Raw genomic sequence first — 19,349 nt, forward strand, 5'->3', positions numbered from 1 at the left:
GTCAAACAGTTAGATCAGTCTAGAGATGCCCACCAGCCTTCTACTTCCTATAACTCTTCTCCAATCCTTCATCTTCGCAAGGTAGAGGAGCCAAGCCCATGGAAAAGGAAGAAGAAAGAAGAGAGAAGAAGAAGGAGCCTAAGGCGACTGGGGGCAAGCAAAAGACATCTAACAAAAATCCACACACAGCACAGACGGGGCCTAAATCGCCATGTGTCATATGTAGAGGAGACCATTTCCATAGAGATTGTCCCTGTATTCCCCGGATACTAAGGGACTGGTCCCCTTGGTTGCACAATTCGGGAGCATCAACCTCTGATAGCCATGTTGAATGCTTACCATCAACCAGCGAAAGTGAAGGTTCAAGACAAAGAGGGGGGAAGATCCCCCTGCAGACTGTGTAAAGGCAATCATGCCATCCACCGTTGTCCCTTCTTAGACGAAGCGAAGAGAGTTTTGGAAGATCGCCGGTTTCACCGTTGAGACTTCCTCCTGGATACAAAAAACTCGTGCCAAGTCCTTCGTTGGTTGAAAATACAGCTGGCCCGCTCAAGTGGTCAGCTGAAGCGTCAGTCATTGAAAATGAACCTACTGAATCTAGACCAGACGAAAGTCTAAAGGTCGATACGGCAGTTGACCCGGTTCTTCGTTCAGAGGTTTCATCCTCAAATGACACCGTCACTGAAGATTCATCTTCAAATGACACCCTCACTGAAGAGAATAAGGATGACACCATCCAGATTCTTTTCATCAACACCGACTCTGATGAGCATCAGGGCAATGCGCCCATTCCTTTATTGCAGGAAGGAACATCGTCAGGGTCATACCCGGCCGTGTATTCGGTCCCACCACCAAGCAACCTGGTTGTGTCCTTTGATTGGAACCAACTAGGCAGACCCCGGTTGCCAGCCAGTATACCATTCAGAATCATAATCCAAATTTATAGAATGGTAATGGCCGGAACTATCATTGATGAAGGGGCATCTGTGAGTATCCTTTCCTCTATTGCTTGGAAAGCACTGGGTTCCCGGAGCTTTTGCCTGAGATAAGAAATATCTCGAGTTTTGATAAAGGAACCAGTCGACCATTAGGGATCCTCCCCAATGTGCCTGTTACATTGAAAGGGAAGACCGTTCAAATGAACGTGATGGTCGTTCAAGGACCCTTGGATTATAGCCTACTCCTTGGACGAGACTATATATATTGCATGGGAGCTATAGTCTCCTCACTCTTTAGAGTAATGTGTTTTCCACACGAAGGAAGAATGGTCAAGCTCGTAGACCAACTTTCATTTCCGGGATCACGCATCGCAAATATTCACATACCAACCCTCAATGGTCTATTCACCCAAGAAATGTCTCCACCCCCAGTCCTCCTTCCCGATGAGTGCGAGTGATTAAGAAGATGGGACTGGAACCCAGGGGGCATGCATCCTGGTCTGCTTCGGGCAGAGGAAACCTTGGGTATAAGGTAGATTTCCGCGAAAGAATATGACTAGTCCGTAGCCCGTCCGAAAGAAGGAAGAGGGGTTGTTCTGGAACAGGATTCTTTTGTCAAGGTTACTTGTTTGACAAAGGTCATTCACCATTGTCTACTTCGGTAGACAGTGCCGAGGAGATGTTTTCATTTGATGGTGTTAACAAAACAATCTTGGGTAACCAGAAAGAGGCAAGCCTCCCTCAATAACACCAATGTTTTGTCTTTGAGTAGTGTTCTTCTCTTGTCGCAAGTAGCTGCTCTCTTGTCGCAAGTAGCTGTTCTCTTGCGATCTTGCAAAGGAGATGTCAAAAGTTGGCGCCGACGGAAGACAAGTACCGCGTAAGACCCGTTAAAATAACGAGAAGACAAGTATCGTTAACATTAGACTAGAAAGACGACAAGTAGCTGTGAACACCCAAAGAAAAGCAGAAGTGGGGGAGAGGAGGGGCAGCCTTGAAATTGTATTTTATACCTGGGGGCATGCAAACCTTTTGGAGTGCAAGCTAAGAGCGGTTATTTATCTGTTTTTTGGATTAGCCGTTTCCGAACTTGCATGAAGAAAGGATGAGAGGAGCATAGCTTATGAGAGGTGTGAGCTCTATAAAAAATGGAATCTTGCAGGAGACATTTCTTATCTTATGACTGGTATATCGAGCAGTTTTACCGCGGAATTTATGCTCGTTTAAAAATAGAAAAGCGAGATCCGAGCAGTTTTAGCACATAGTTCATGCTCGTTAAAAAATAAACATAAGATTGAGCAAGAGTTTCCTCCAGAGTTTAAGCTCATTAAAAAATGAACCTATTCGGTAAATAACCATTGTGATCGTAAATTTATTTAGCCATAAAAGCCTTGGTCGTGTTTTCACCCGCCACCTCCATTCCATTTGGCCGATCATTCACCCCATATGATTGTTTACCTATTTTGAGGAACAACTGCGAAGAGTGATTTCACTTAGCCATCCTTGTGACACTGCCGTGATTGGAAAATTCCAACCTGTACCTGGAATCTGCTGCTATCCCTGTTTATCACTCGTTCCTCAAAAGACGAGTCTTCTTTGAGCTCTTTTCAACTGACTCGTAAAATATGAAAAGTTTGCCGAGTTTTGGCCTTCCAGCTCGTTAAAGTGACCGGAAGAGCTATCCCTCCTCTAGATTTTAATCTTTTTGGACCTGAGGGATTATTACACAAAAAGGTCGAGCGCTTGTTTTATTCAGCTCGTTAAAGTTATCGAAACTCATCCCTTCTGTATTGTTTTATACTTTTTTGGACTTAAGGGATTAGATGACGAAAAAGGAATTTTGGAGTTAACTTTCTGTACCTTTTCAGACTCTCTAAAAATGAAAAGGACCGAGTTTTATTTGTCGTTAGACTCGTTAAAATGATTTAAATAGCGACAAACTTGTCTTTAGACGAGAACGAGTTTCCCTATCGCTAGGCTCGTTAAAACATAGCGATGGGCTTGCCCGAAGGGCAGGTTATAGAACAAGCATATGTTATCCTCCTCAAGCTTGACAAAAATAAAGAGGTGCTGGTCAGAAATGACTGGGGAAAAATTGGGAGAACCTCAAAGCTTTAATGGTAGCAAGTCGTTCTTGAACATGACACTTTGTCCTCCGTATCACATCGGTTTGGGTTGTTTCATTCACCGGTCTCATCACCATGGTCTTCACCAAACCATCCACATTTGGGGTAATGCTACCGATCCATTGCATCAGTGTCGTTATATGTTCAAGAGATGTTGTTCAGAAAGAGTCAACCGTGTCCCATCCACTGCCATACATTATCCTTCATCCACCCATGATCGCCACCCTGAATCATATTTCACAGATTGTTTTCACCTCCACTAAAATCATTAGCTCCGTTCCGTGTCACTGATGTGGGATTCATTAAGGCCCTCCTTTGACGGATCGCTTCTTGTCGACTTCAGCTCATTATCCAAGGAGTTGATCTAGGAACACCCCCCTCAGTACTTTGAAGCTTGCATGCCTCAATGGCAAGTTTCTCACTTCCGGCGACAGGTTATACATCAATGACCTTCGACCAGAAGATTTTGCGTGGTGTTCGACGCCAAGTCCTATATTCACACCACGTGAATTGTACTACAGTACCTTGACGGTCATTATCATTATCGGTGATTCCTCTCGCGCTTGTTAACGGTTTACATTATTGACCGGTAATCAAGCGATGTCTTTCCATGTTCGACTTCAGCGCAATTCTCACATGGATCGACTTGTACTTAGAGTGAAGATCGAACGAGTTTGAAGACCCCGGATCTAGTTTCATCCATCCGGGCTGCGATATATATTCAGGAAATATAAAGACATTTGATATGTACATCATTGCAGCAGATGATCATCCTACTCAAAGGATGATAATTTTAGCAGAGAATTATCAGTCTACCATCAGACAATCATTTGTTCTATGTACTAAAATGAATTTATAAAGCTGAGCATGGGAATGCCGCCTCAGCTAGATCATGAAAGCAGAATGAAAAATAATGTATTGTATTGTATTTTATTACAGGTCACCTCTCAGCGATTGAATGAACTTCGGATCCTTCTGATAAAGCATTTCACCCGATAAACGACCTCGTACTTTAGGGGGCAACTGTTATAGACATTTTTGTGCCTTACAGCATGAAGCATGAAATGTCAATAATCTAAGGGATCCAAAGTCCCTAAACATGTTGTTCCTACCCCTAGAGGAACAAGGTCAGCAAACCACAACACTAAATATCAGTTCTCCACCTGAAAACACTCAAAAACAAGCTAATTCTGGATCATGTCAACTGCTCCACTGAGCATCTGCGCTGAATGTCAATGCTCCACTCTGTACCTGCACTGAATGTCAACAGTAATGAAGGCTACCTGCGCTGGGCGAGTTTGGCCAAGTGGCACAGTCATTCCTCAAGGTGTCAATGCCCAGGAAGCTTCCAAATGACACTTGGATCAAGGAATTCACCTAGTGATGAGTAAGAGGGTCTAGATCTCCAAGTGGAAGCAAGAACCTCCAAGTGGACTCAAGAACTGAAGAATAACTGAAGTGGGAGAGGACACTAGTAAGCTCCATGCCAAGCTCAAGCTGACTCATCCTTTCTCCAAAACTCCTATATATAGAGCTCTCTCATGAGGTCTAAGGAGGCTGGGAATCTTGTGAATGTAAGGAAGTGCTGTTGGTTTGAGTATAGAACTATTGGGTGATTTGCTTTGAAGGAGGTGGTGAGAGGAGATTTCTTTCTGCTGGGAGGTGATGCTGGATTGGGCCTCTTATGGTTGTATCACTTCCTGAACTTTACTTCTTCCATTAATAAAGCATTTGAGGTTCTCCTATATGCATGTGTTTCAATGGTGTATTGTTATACTTGTGTATTTGATTTATTCTAATCCTTGAATCAATTATGAATGTATGCTTCTTGTAGTTTCCCTCTCTTGCCATTTTGCAAGATCTTGGTGTAGCTGGGCCAGTGAAAGAGCAAGGAGCTGGAGCAAGCAGCAAAGAGAGAAGATTGGATCAATCATTAGCGGAAGACATCGGTTAGTGGATCTCTTTTCTCCCCTCTTACATCTCATAAAGAAGTAATCTCGAATAGCTTTGCTTTGATTGTTGCTGAGGTACTATCACCCTTAGAGTGGGATAGGGTCATTCCGTATTGGATACTTTTCCCAACAACAGTACGTAGAAGAAAGGTTGCAGAAGTACAAAGTTGTCAAAGCATAAGCACATTTATCATGCTTGATCATATGGTTTAGTGTGCAGAAGCAGTTATGAAAGTGAAAGGTTGTTCACAAGCTGATTTAATTAACATCCCCTCAATTCATTTCATCCCCCACTACATACTTACTAATTCCCCATTATCCCATCATTTCTTGTTAAAATACCCTTTTCCCTTCATTTTCACCCTTGCCCCTTGGTTTCACACATTTCCCTAGTAAATTACCCTCCAAAGCTCATTCCCCTTATTAATTTCCCTATTTCACCCAAAAAACCCATAAAACCCCTTTATTCTAAGTTTTGTCTTCCCCCGATTTATTTTAATTAACTCCACAATTCACATTTTCCCGATATAAATACCTTTTAACCCACCCCTTGGTGCGATTAACAAACCCTCGCCGCATTTAACCCTGGTCCCACTGTATTAAACCCGTTCATTATATTTAAAACCCCGCTTTATATCATTAGATAATTACAAATCATTTGTAATAATCCCCTCGGACCCCGCTAATCTCCACCTGATTCACCTCCGTGCAACTTCATTGCATGATAGCCGTTAGATATTTCACCCCCAGATCTAACGGTGCACATCCATATCGCGTTGATTTCTTTTCCGACAGTTAAAATATCGGGAGCACGCGAGATTTGTGGTTTTTCTCGGGCCCTTTTCATTATGTGGCAACTATACGTTAACTCACATGCTCTCATGAAAAAACCACCGGACGACCAAAGCGGTGAGATGAACCTTAATACCGCCTTAAATGTTACCGTTTAAATGCCAAAGACCCTCATTTCTCTCTTTTCGCCCGTTTGCATAGTGAAACATGCCTAAGCTTCCTGCGCCACCTTGAACATCTAAAAACAATTTGACCTTCGATTACCTTCCAAACACTACCAGGACTCCGTCCACACACTTTCCTGTTCCCTAATACCATTATCACCTCCCTGCCAACCTATGTTTTTATTAACAAATTGTTTTATTTTGTCGGAGATTAGAAGGCCAGAAGCTTGGATAAACAGTTTTGATACTAGTCACAAAACCTGTTTACTCCAAGATACTCAGGAAATTTATTCAAAGGCTTCATTTAGCATAAATTTTGTGTACAAACAGAAAATCAAGTTTAAACCAAAGATAGAGTAGAAAGAAACAATTTACATAGTAAATGTTTAAACAAAGGAGGCATATAAATAAATACAGTTAAAGGACAAACCGATGAAATATACATAAAGATGGTCAATATCCAACTACTAGATGCTAAGACATGGAAAAAACTAAATGGTTTACTGTTGAAATGCACAGTAAAAATTTGAAATGTATAGTAAAAGTAAAAAGCACAATAAAGGATATTGACAAGCCAATAAGGTCAAAGTGTATCATATGAAAGGTCATAAGTAAATATGACATCCAATGTGAAAATCGAACAACATTCAGCTTTTGGAGGAATAGTCAGCCAACTTCAACATTTTTCAGTTTTTTCAGCAATAGTCACCAATAGCATAATCACAAAATAGTGCCAGGTCAACTAGCAGTCTTTATCTTGATTTTATAATAATCTATTTTTGTAAAAAAAGTTTAGGATATTTTCTTAGTTCTATTGTTGTATAAATAACTCTCTTCACGAGTTATTAAGGGTTGCACCCTTGATGAATCATTTCTAAACATTTGATGTACTTGACTTTTCTGGATCCTTAATACAAAGAAAAGGATTCTGAATTCTGTTTTACACAGTTTGTGTTTCCTGTAAGTTTTTCCAGTATTACTCATTATGTTTTTCTTCATATTCTTATGTCTTACAGAGATAACTATGTAGGAATAATTGAGTTTCAATCTATTCCTATAAGCTTCTGAAGTGATAATCTATAAAGAGAATGAATTAATGGATTGTTTGTTTAATTAATTCCATCTGAATCAATAAATCATCAACATATTTTGTAAGCTTAAGAATATTCTCTTAAACCTTCTGAACATAGTTTAGAGGTTTTCATACTTATGATTATTTAATTTTTAGTTTGAAAATTATGATAATCATATTATTTCTTTGTTTCTACTCACCACCATACAAGATATATCACTGTGTGAAATTTTATAGAAGCCCCCTGCTTTGGTATTAATATTATTCACAAGGTTAGGCATTACAGTGTTACATCTATTTCATTCATTAGTCCTCCAAATTAAAACAAACCCCCAAAACAATTATCATAGATTCTCTGGCATGATAGCTGACCATTATCATCTGAGAGATACAACATCAATGTGGTGCCGCTGCCGGGGATTCGAATTTCATTAAGTTTTCCTGGGGCAATGATATTCATTCTATTCCTTTAAGGTGATTAAAGGTCTAGAAAGGTTAAAATCCTTCACCTGGCGACTCCACTAGCCCAAACTGGCACCTTTTAAGCACACCAAATCTCATTCGGAATCTAACTTAGTTAATCCTCTGTCAGATCCTGAAAAAATTCTGAGAAAAGCCAGTTCTAAAAGGAGACATCAACCATCTTCTTCTTCCTCTTCAGCCTTGCAGTCTGAAGATTTAGTATCATTTGATCCTTTTAGTAATATTCCATCCGATCCTGATTGGACACAAATACCTCCTAGGGTTTCTAAACTATTAGATAGGGGAGTTGATTTAGATTCAGATTTCCTCATTCATTCTTTTGAAACGCATCAAGAACCCCCACTACCACCAGGATCACCTAAAACTGAGTCTGACTTGGGTGTTCATTTACCTGAATACAAACCCACATATTTCATATCCCCTACCACTTATTCATTTCCTTCCACTTTTGAACGACCTAAAGCTTCTACTTCTAAACAACTTGAAGAGACCCTCTCTATATATTCAAATCCACTCTTTGAAACAAAAGAGGGTATTCATTCACATGTCCAAAAGTTAGTTCTTAAGACTCCTTTAAAGTTATTCAGTAGATCCCCTCCTTCTTCACCTCCACATAGTCACACGCCCCCTCAATTACCTTCTTTTACCTCTTCTTCATCCTCTTCTTCTTCATCCACACAAACACCTCATACACCACCTTCTACTATGGCATTCCAACCTATTTTATAGGTTAGATATGTAGCTTTAGTCTTACCTGCTAACCTCGATGCATTCCCAGCTAGGTACTTGAAATACCTTCCTAGGTATAATGGAGAAATCGGTCCCTCAGCCGAGGACCATCTTCAAGCTTTTCTAGACTTTGCAGACAACATGAATATCGAACAAGAAAATGTTTACATGAGATTGTTTGTATAGTCACTTGAAGGAAATGTAAGAATCTGGTTTAGGCAATTACTTGTAAATTCCATTAGAAATTGGGAAGAGCTTACATTCATATTTAAACATCAATGGGGTGTAAAGAAATATCCTCTTTACTTTCTGACCGATTTTGAAGAACTTAAAAGAAACTTTGGTGAACCTGTATCAGATTTTATCAAAAGGTTCAATAAACTTTATCATAAGATGCCCCCTGATTGTAAACCCCCTGTAGCAACAGATAAGTCTAGGTTTTCTAAAGCCTTTGACGATGATTTTGCTATAATGTTAAGAGAGAGAACTTCAAGAACTCTTGAAGATATGCAAACAAATGCTATAGAGGTGGAAGAAAATAGGGCTGCTTCGACTTCCTTGAAAGCTAAAGACGAAAAGGCCCAAAGAAAACTCAAATCTATTCAAGAAGGCTCTAGTTCCTCTAGTTCTTCTAAGACTACAACAGAAGATTATAAAATAGATGAAATAACCCTCTTCTTAGAAATCCATCTAATAGAATTTCCAAGATTGAGACTCGACCTAAGACAGTTCAAAAAACAGTTACTAGACCCCAAAATCAAAATCAAGGTCAATATAAAAGGAATCAACAATTACAAATTCTTCAGAGACCTAGTAATGATCAACAAGTTCCCACTCCTTTACTGACAGATGACCAACGACCTGATGAAAATATTATGACTATTACTGAAGATATCAATAACATGGATACTTCTTCTAATCAAACATTTATTATTCCTCTCTCACAACAAAATCAAGTTCAATAAGATCAAGAATGCTCACAGGTTTCTAAATACCATGCCTTCCATGAATTTTTAATTGCAGAGTTGAACAAGAGATATGATCTTAGGCCTAGACCCGGCCTTGGAAGACCTCCTAAGGAGATTCCAATAATTGAACCTCATACCAAAGCAGTTGAAACTCAAACAAATATTATTCGACCATTAAATCAGTCAACTGATACTACTCAAAATGATATAAAATTCTTTGACTACATTTAATGTTAAAAAGAGTTAGAAAGAGTTAGAATCCCAATCCCACTTTCAGAACTTTCCAAAAACCCTCGATATAAAAATCAAGTCTTCAAATGGATACAAAACACCTCGGTTGATTTTGAAAGTGATATCATTAGTCTACAAGATGAAAAACCAACGGTTGTCTTTGGTCCTAGCTCAGATATGATAGATGAAATAGTGCCTCCTTTTTATGTAACTCTTAAGACAAATTATTCCATGTTATATAATTGTATGCTTGATTCTGGAGCATCACATAACCTCATGCCAAAAACTATCATGGACCATTTGAAACTTGACATAACTAGATCCTATCATGACTTGTACACGTTTGATTCTAAAAGGGTGCCCTGCTTAGGATTGATTAAGGATTTAGTAGTCACCCTTGCCAAATTCTAGTGAAAAGTATAGTGCTTGATATAGTTGTCACAGATATTCCTCTCAAATTTGAATGCTCCTTTCTAGGTCTTGTTGTGCCAAATTAGGGGGAGCTCTTCAGATGGATATGTCTTATGCCACTATTCGAGTTTATGGGGGAGAACAACTAAGGTTATTGTTGAGTAGTAAAAAGGGTCTTTTTAACCTCTATTTACCCTACATTAATCATTAATACAGGTACGATTTTTTTATCTCAAGAGTGTACTCATTCTGAGGCGGTCACTTGTTCAAGAGTAATGCTAGTAGTATAGTGATTTTACAAAAGTAAACAAATGCTAAAAAAAAACTCTAAATGTAATGGAAAGAAACTTAAGTGCTTTGTAACTAGATCATTCACTTAAGAAACTATAGCAATCATCAGTCAATGATGCAGTAACGATAACTCTTTCCTTTGTAAACTGATGCAAATGAAAATCAATCAAAGACAAGATCTCCAATCTGGGAACTAGACTACAGTAGTCAATGTTCACTATAGTTGTAGATATTTCTGTTCACACCAAAGCAAATGCTGGAAATAACAATTCAATTAACATAAAAGGAACAGCAACTAATCTATTGAAAAGATCGAACAAAAAAGCTTTAGTCTTTGCAGACTTAATAGTTTCCTCCATAGATCTGCTGCTGCGCGCGCGCGAACCTGAGATCGACCTCGGCCTGGGATCGCTTGATCGAACTTCAGCATGGACCCTCCGGATCCGCCCGGTGGGGATCCGGAGCTGCAAAGAGCCTTCTCCAATCTGGTAAAGTCTCTACCTCCGCAAAGACCTAGACCAACAACAACAAAGTTTGTGAAGAAGCTTGATGTATTACAAGAAGTTCAGCTGCCTCCTACGATTCCGCGCATGGCAGCCATTTCCTTAGCAGAGAAAGGGTTAATCGGGCAATTTACAGGACTGTGGCCATCACCCAGAACAGTGCAAAGATGGGTCGAGAGAAACTGGTCGGACAAGATCCAGGGTAAAATATCCATCAGATTCTGTGGCAGAGGATATTATACTTTTCATTTTGAAACCAAAGAGGATAAAGATCTAATATTCAGAAATGGGCCTTACTTTATGGACTCCAAAGGCCTTTATCTCAATAAATGGACTCTGGATTTTGATCCAGAACTTGATATACCAAATGTGGTCCCAGTTTGGGTTAGATTGCCTCACCTTCCCCTTCACTGCTGGGGGGACGACTCGGTTAAAGCAATAGGAAATGCGGTCGGGAAATATATAGATCGCAGTGAACCCAAAGACAACATGCAGGTGTGTGCGCGGATCTGTGTAGAAGTTGATCTGGGACGAGGACTGCCGGAAGCGATCAAACTGAAAGTTGATGACTGGTGCCATATTCAGTAGTTGGACTACGAGCAGATTCCCTTCAAATGCAAGGTATGCGACGAATATGGACACTTTGCAAATAGATGCACTAAAATAGTTAATGTAGAATCTGATGAGCAGGATGGGCAATGGGAAACTGTAAAAAGGAAAAAATCTTCTCCACCCCTCAAATCCTCGGAACCTGAGGCCCCTGGTCCTTCCCATCAGCATCATTCCCGCCAGCAACCTTCCCTTCAGCAACCCTCCTCCTCCCAGCAACCTCCCCTTTAGAACCCTCCCTCATCTCCTCGGCTATCCGAACCCCCTATCCCTCCATCCTCTAATCCCTTCGTGATCCTCTCCGAGGCTGATTCTGGGCCTGATTTCCTTTCCACTGATCCTCCTCACCACCCTTCCTCTCCCCACACCTCTTAGCCCTTTCTTGATCGTCCTTCTTCTAGGATTACCAGGAGCTCCTCAAAGGAGCATGGAGCATCCAGTGATGTGCCTAAAAAGCATGGACCTGGTAGGAAATCGGCTAAGCAGCAGAGGGAAGAAAATGCAGAGAAAGACATAGCCATGGGTTCCCAGACTCCAATAGAGTCATTCATTCTTGGACGCTTGGAAAAGGAAAATAGTAACAAAGAAAATGAGAGGCGAGCACCTCTCCATGTAACCAGTAAATCATGATGAAAATACTATCTTGGAATAGTAGGGGATTAGGGCACCCCTCCAAGATAGCTGCCCTTAAGGACCTAATACACAGTGAAAGTCCTGAAATCGTTCTTATCCAAGAAACAAAGCAAGACCAGTCTGAAATTAGCAGAGTAATAAGCCAGCAAAAGCATTTCAATGGATGTGCAAGCGAAGCAAGAGGAGCCTCAGGCGACATACTAACTATGTGGGATAGTAATAAATGGACCTGTGATTCCACCAGGGTCCATCAGAACTGAATTCGAGTCACATTGGAAAACAAAACTGGCGGACCAAAAGTAACAGTTTACAACATATATGCGCCGAACCAGTACAGAGAGAAAGAAGTGTGTTGGAACACATTCGAAGAAAGTATAGAAGAGGAGCAGAATAATAATCTCATTATAGATGGAGACTTAAATCTGGTGATGCACGCCAACAAAAAAAGAGGAGGGAACTTCACCCCTGATCCTTTCAGAAGACAACTTGAGACTATCATGCAGGAGCAAGAACTTGTTGATATCAGACCCAAAAACCGTAGGTACACCTGGAGTAACAGAAGAATTGGCGCTGGCAATATCATGGAACGTCTTGATAGGTTCCTTATAAGTATAACATTCTTGTCCACCTTCACTACAAGCCATTCAAATATTCTCAATGTTTCAGCCTCTGACCATTACCCAATAACGCTTACTCTTCATAATCAATGTCAGTTAGGACCCATACCTTTCAAATACTGCTCCATTTGGAATCGCTCCCCAGCAGCAAAAGATGTGGTGCGGCAGGCTTGGATTCAACATGTGGAAGGATCGCCAACATATATTTGGGAGACAAAACTGAAGAGAGTAAGACAGGCTCTAAAAAATTGGGCAAAGAACAATTATCAAGAGCCTGAGGTGAACAAAAAGAAAATTAAGCAAGAGCTAGAGGAAGTGCAACAAAGAATTGAAGCTCTTGGGCTATCCCAGCAAACTAAAGAGCAAGAAACTAGATTATATTCTCAGCTGAGTCAAACTATAAGGGACGAAGAAACAAAATGGAGACTAAAGTCCAGGCAACTCTGGTTGCAAGAGGGGGATAAAAACACAGCGTATTTCCACAAGAAGGACACGGTTCGAAAGGCCAAAAATACAGTCAGTACAATAAAGGATAATGAGGGGAACAGTTACAACACTCAGGAATCTATAAAGGAAGCAGCATCCAAACATTTTAATAGTCTTCTAACTGAGGACAAAGGTGAGGAGGATTATTCAAGCATGCTGCAACATCTGTCCAAAGGAGTCACTCAAGAAATGAACAGCAGTCTCAGAAAAGAAGTAGAAGAAGAAGAAATCCAAGCAACAATTTGGAGCTTACACCCAGATAAAGCTCCAGGACCTGATGGGTTTCCAATCAGCTTTTACAGAGAATATTGGCAGATGATCAAAAAATATCTCTCAAAGATGATTCGTTGGGCTCTTAAAAAAGGAAAAATGGGGGGATTTACAAACTCCACCTATCTAGCCTTAATCCCCAAAGAGAACAGACCTTCCACCTTTTCCAGATTTCGACCAATATCTCTATGCAACTCAGCATATAAAATAGTCTCAAAAATTCTTGCATCCAGGCTCAAGCCATATCTCCCATCTCTGATCTCAGAAAACCAAGGGGGCTTTCTCCCTAATAGGCACATCACTGATTCTATCCTTCTTGTGCAGGAGGCCATCCATTCAAGTTTAAGTAGAAAAGAGAAAGGGTTTGTTATTAAGTTGGATCTCGCCAATGCTTTTGACAGGGTAAGGCATTCCTTCCTGTATGTTGTACTTCATAAAATGGGATTCGACCCCTCCTTTATCACAATGATCAAAGCTTGTATAACGGATCCCTGGATCTCCCCCTTAATTAATGGGAGGCCATGTGCTGCATTCCAACCTTCTCGTGGCCTTAGACAAGGCTGCCCCCTATCTCCTTACTTGTTTATCCTTATGGCTAAATCATTCAGTCAAACCTTGGATCACAACCGGAGAATAGGACTAATCATTGGCATCAAGATCGAACATGGAACAAAGAACATCAATCACTCTCAATTTGCAGACGATACTCTCTTAATAGGGGGAGCTTCCACCACCATTGCAAGGCGCTTTAAGAAGATTTTAGACCAATTCATGGATTACTCAGGTGGGAAGGTCAATCAGATAAAAAGTTGTATATATGGTTGGAACGCACCAAATCATACCATCCATAACATTGCAAGTATATTTGGAGTCTCCTGCAAACTAGTCTGGAATCATTTCTCCTATCTAGGGATGCCTGTAAGTATGGGACCGCTGAAAGCTGATACCTGGAATGAAATTCTTGACAAGATAAAGAGAAAAATCCAGCAATGGGGCACCATGTGGCTGAATCCAGCAGGGCGTCTAGTTCTTCTAAAATCAGGTATAGCTTCTCTTCCCATATATCGGTTCTCCTTATATCAAGCTCCTGTTGTTTTCCATCAGAAAATGGAAAGAGCTCTCAGGCATTTCCTTTGGCAAGGAGGGAAAATCGAAAAAAAGAAATTCAATCTTGTAAGATGGAAGAACATCATCCAATCTCAGGAAAAAGGAGGATTAGGCATCCGTTCTCCGAAATTGCTAAATTTAGCACTTGGAGAAAAAATAGTTTGGAGGTTGATCACTGGGCCTGAAGCGTGGTGGAAGAAGGTTTTAGAAGCAAAATACCTGACCTGCACAAGGCACCAACTCTTAGAGACTAATATACCTAGCAGGGACAGTACAAAAATTTGGCAACTCTACAAGAAGGCCACTACCTTTATGTCTCAGAATATATCAAAGGTCCCAGGAGGGGGGAGTAGCATCAACTTCTCCACAGACAGAATTTTAGGGCAGCATCCCATTGGAACAAACTTGGAGGCAATCCCTGCCATAAACTGGCTCAATGGAAAAGGAATAATGCACTTGGCCCAAATATCTCATTGGGACAATCACTCTCAAGCATGGACTGGTTGGAACTTCCCGGATCATCCCAGGGAGCTAGACACTAGCCTCACTATCCTAAAGAACCTTCTTCATAGCAAAGCTCCGATCCAAAAAGACAAGCACGATGGATATCGTTGGGACCCAACTGGAACTCAATACACGGTTAAAGTTGGACACCAATTTCTTTGTGAGAGCAACTTCCAATAGGAAGTATGGAACCAATGGAAACTTGTTTGGAGAGCAGAAGCACCCAAAATCAAATTTTTCATTTGGTTGCTCTTGAAGGGAAAAGTATTGACAGCAGAAAACTTAAAGAAAAGAGGCATAATGGGGCCATCCAGATGCCCAAACTGCTGTAGATCAGAGGAAACAATCCAGCACCTGTTTGTAGAATGTCCGGTGGCTGATGAATGTTGGAGAAAGACGGCCTCAATAGGGGGAGCTTCCTGGGAGCCTCAGGCAACTATAGCAGAAACGATACACAAGTGGAGAAAGAACTGTCCATGGAAAGAGAAAAGGAGAAAATTGGTGCAAAGGGTATGGAACACCATTCCCCTAACACTTTTATGGTGCATTTGGTTGGCGAGAAATGGAAAGGTTTTCCAGGAGAAAGGCTGTTGTACCAGGATAATTTGTCATAAGGTAAAAATGCTAGCGGAGGAGACAATCACAAATCACACCAAAGGCAAGATAGAGGCAACTAAATATAGCATAGAAGAGAGAAACCTGATCAGCTATGTCTTAGAGAATACTGCAAGCGCTCAGGAAACAAATCAAGCACGAACACAACTGAAAGAAACAAGTAGCCCATGGAAACTGAGGCTAAAGGACGAGGAATTTTTGAACTGGCTGAGAAATTGTAACAGGTTCTATTTATTTTTCGATGGAGCTTCTAAATCGAACCCGGGCCAAGCTGGCGCTGGGGGTCTAATTTGTAATGCAAATGGAGAGAGCATGCTTCATTTCGAATGGGGGCTAGGAGAAATCTCCAACAACAGGGCAGAGGGATTAGCATTATACCAGGGCCTCACGCAGCTGCTAAAGCTAGGGATACGAAAAGCAGTGGTCTTTGGGGACTCAGCTATTATTATCAGGCTTATGGCGCAGAGACAGAGCACGCCGAATATCCTCCTCCAGCAGATAAACCACCGGAATCAGATTCTCCATACTTCAATGGAAGAGATCGAATACTACCACATATTACGGGGCTTGAACAAGGAGGCTGATAAGTATGCCAACAGGGCATGCGCGCGTTCCAAGGGCAGCCTGAGTTGTAATAACATTGTCTCTTTGCAGCCATTACCATGATTCTACAACGGTTAGTCAACAGCAGGTGTACCATAACCGACAGTAGTAATGACATCAGTCAAGAAGTTAGAGCTGATGACGGAGCAGGTAAGGTAGGCAGGATTTGGATCAGCATTGAAATCAGAACATTGATTCATCACATGGAAACCAAGAGAAATCCAGCAGAGAATCGTCCTTGCAGTAGGATCTCATCTGCGGTTCATGATACGCATTTGACCAACCTGTGGACTACTTCGAGACATAGCCGGACATTTTCATGCCCACACAGCAAGAAAATCGTTCCTATTTATACCTCAGATGGCAGAAATACCCAATACAGTAAGAAAATCAGCTACTCCAGGCATCAGAGCATTATTGTTCCCATTCAGCTATAATTAGCCCGAGGGAGTTGTTATTGATGTTAGTGTCGGTCATGATGCCCTCCATCAGTGATAAAAAAACTCTTTGCATATGCATAAGTAGGTGTCTCATCAATGTCAGTTTTGCATTCTGTTAGTCATGCCATAAAACTGATGGAGGAGCTGGTCCTTGTTCCCTTCTTGGCTTTGCTGGATCAAGTCATATCAGCTAATGAGCTTGTGTCACGCTTGTTTTGTTTTGTCTTGAAGTCCAAAGTCTTAGGTCTAGGGTTTCAGTCAAATGTCATTGCAAGATCATGAGTCAGAGGTCCATGGGTCCCCAGCAAGCCAGAAGGAGGTATGTAAATATGTTTCATTGATATTTTCATCAGGTACATCTCATTTATACCTTGGATTTAAAAACCATGTTTTTAAAGCCAAGGTCATGTCAATTTTGTAAAAAATAAGGAAATTTCAAAAAATTCTTCACAATGCCAGAAATAACCTTGGTCTCCTCACCAGAGTCCATCAGATGGTCTACCTGCAAAAAGAACGGAGTTAAAGCACTCAAAAAGTCAAATTCAGGACAAAAGTAAACTCAAAACAGTGTTAAAAGAAAGTGCCAAAACAAAACATTAGAAAGTGGGTTTGGTAAGTAAATTTTTTCAAATTGGGCTTATAAAGAGTCAAATTCCCTCTAAAACACCCTCATTGTGCATCTAAGAGCTCGCAAAGAAGAGTGAGAGGGCGAAGAAGGCGAAAGGAGGCAAAGGGCAGCAAATTTGAACCATTTTCAGGTGCGCGACCTGTCAGAGGGCGTGCGCGACCTGTTGGGCAGTGCGCGACCTATCAGGTGCCCCTCCGCAGTGCAAAAACTCAACGGGCGCGACCAGTCAGCCTGTCACTCACAGAACCACTTCAAATTTTCTCAAATCGCCCTCTTGCTTGCTAAATTGATCGAGCATACTTCTCAGCATTTTTGCAGACAGGGCAGCAGTTAACTTTGTCTATTTTCTCCACTTTGCTCAAAAGCACCATGTCAACCACTGAAACCTATGAGCAAGGTGATGACCGGTCTTCTTCCACAGAGGTTGAGGTACAGCAGAGGCCTCATAGGGGTGGCAAAGGTGGTCATCATAAGAGAGAAGAGCCCACATCTTTAGCAGAATTACAGGCCTGCCCTTTGGCAGTGAATTGTTTCCGATACATGTCATGTTTGCAGTTTTGTGAGAGGCTTGCTCAGATCCAGCATCACAGGGAGTTGGCCCGCTTATTTGTTTTGCACCTTCATGATGGGCAGGTCACTCTTGCAGGGGTGAATTTTGTGCTATCTCCGGAGGTGATTTCAGAGGCTATCGGGATACCAGATGTGGGTGAAGTGTGGCCCAAGCGCAAAATGTTGGATTATGTTTATTTTGAGCCATATGTCAGGCCAGCATTCATGAGCCACTTGTCGGGGGTCTTTCCTTTCAGATTCCTCCGGGGGGAGTATGCTCCGATCATGCGGCTTATCATGCATTACTTCACATGTGAGGGGAGATTTTCACAGGTCTTCTCTTATCACATTCGCCTGTTGATGCACTTTACCCGAGTGAGGATGATGAACATCCCGGTTTTCTTCTTCCAGGACATTCAGAGGATGGTGTCCGTGTTTCAGAGGCGGTCCCCAGCTCAGCAGTATAGGAGTTTGTGCCATCATGGTCTCATCCAGCTCATTGTTTCCCATCAGTTGAGTCAGCAGGGCATTCCATGGGCAGACTTCATTTCTCATGAGTTCTTTACAGTGCCACCACAGCCACACCATCTCACCAGCCCGAGATCATTGTTCCGAGACAGGTTGCTTCCTCACCTCAGGTCACCTACCAGAGAGGTCACAGGACCTTGTTTGCAGCAGCTCGACGAGTACTTTCTCCACAGCAGGTGGAAGGGGTCTCGCCATCATCATCTACAGGTCAGCGAGTGTTATCTCCACACCAGGTGGAAGGGGCCTCGCGTTCTCCATCAGCAGTACGGGAGGGCAAACAGCCCATGACAGAGGAGGAGAGAGCCGGTGACACACAGGTTGACATCATTAATCTTGATGCTCGCTCCCCCACTTCAGATTTGCATGAGATCATCCGAAAAAGAGAGGCGGAAAACCGCTTGTTACAGCAGAAGCTCGACATGGCCCAATGGACAATAAACTATCTTGAGCAGCGCAACAAGCAACTTGAGGATGAGAAAGAGTTGGATGAGCTGTGGAGGATTCGAAGTGACCGAGTCATCAACCGTAGGAGGTCCGGTGACTTGCTGCCCAAGGAGAGGGAATCCATGCTTATCCGTGTGAATGCACACTTGCAGAGGCTATTAGAGAAGGCAAACGACAACAAGAGGTTGCTATGGAACATGAAGAATCACTATTGGGCGAGGATGCATGTTTGCAAGGCGAAAATGAAGATGTTCCAAAGGAGGTTGTTCAAGGCCCGTAAGAGGAAGAAGAAGACCAACCCACTCCGTATCTTGGCTGAGGCCTCTCTCACTCACCATGATACTCATTAGCATCCTCCTAGCAGCAAACCCAAGAAATTTTGAGAGTTTTGAAGCATTTTTGGCATTTTTGGGAATTTTACAGGTTTTGGCCATTTGACTGGTCTCACCCCGCGCGCGACCATACATGGGGGCAACTCAGAACGGGGAAAAAATTTGCATTTTTGGAATTTTCATGCAAAAATACACTTGCCTATGGATGGGTTTCAGATTTTATGGAGATTTGGGCTTCCAAAAGCTCAAAATACATGCAATTTTTGACTTTCTGCCCCTATTTTGAGTTGCAGAAAGCTGTCTTGGGAGAAATGACTTTTGAGG

This window comes from Pinus tabuliformis, chromosome 1_2, assembly GCF_031772625.1.
Source record: "Pinus tabuliformis cultivar Carrire ecotype Pingquan chromosome 1_2, CPIR1, whole genome shotgun sequence".
Taxonomy (NCBI): Eukaryota; Viridiplantae; Streptophyta; class Pinopsida; order Pinales; family Pinaceae; genus Pinus; species Pinus tabuliformis.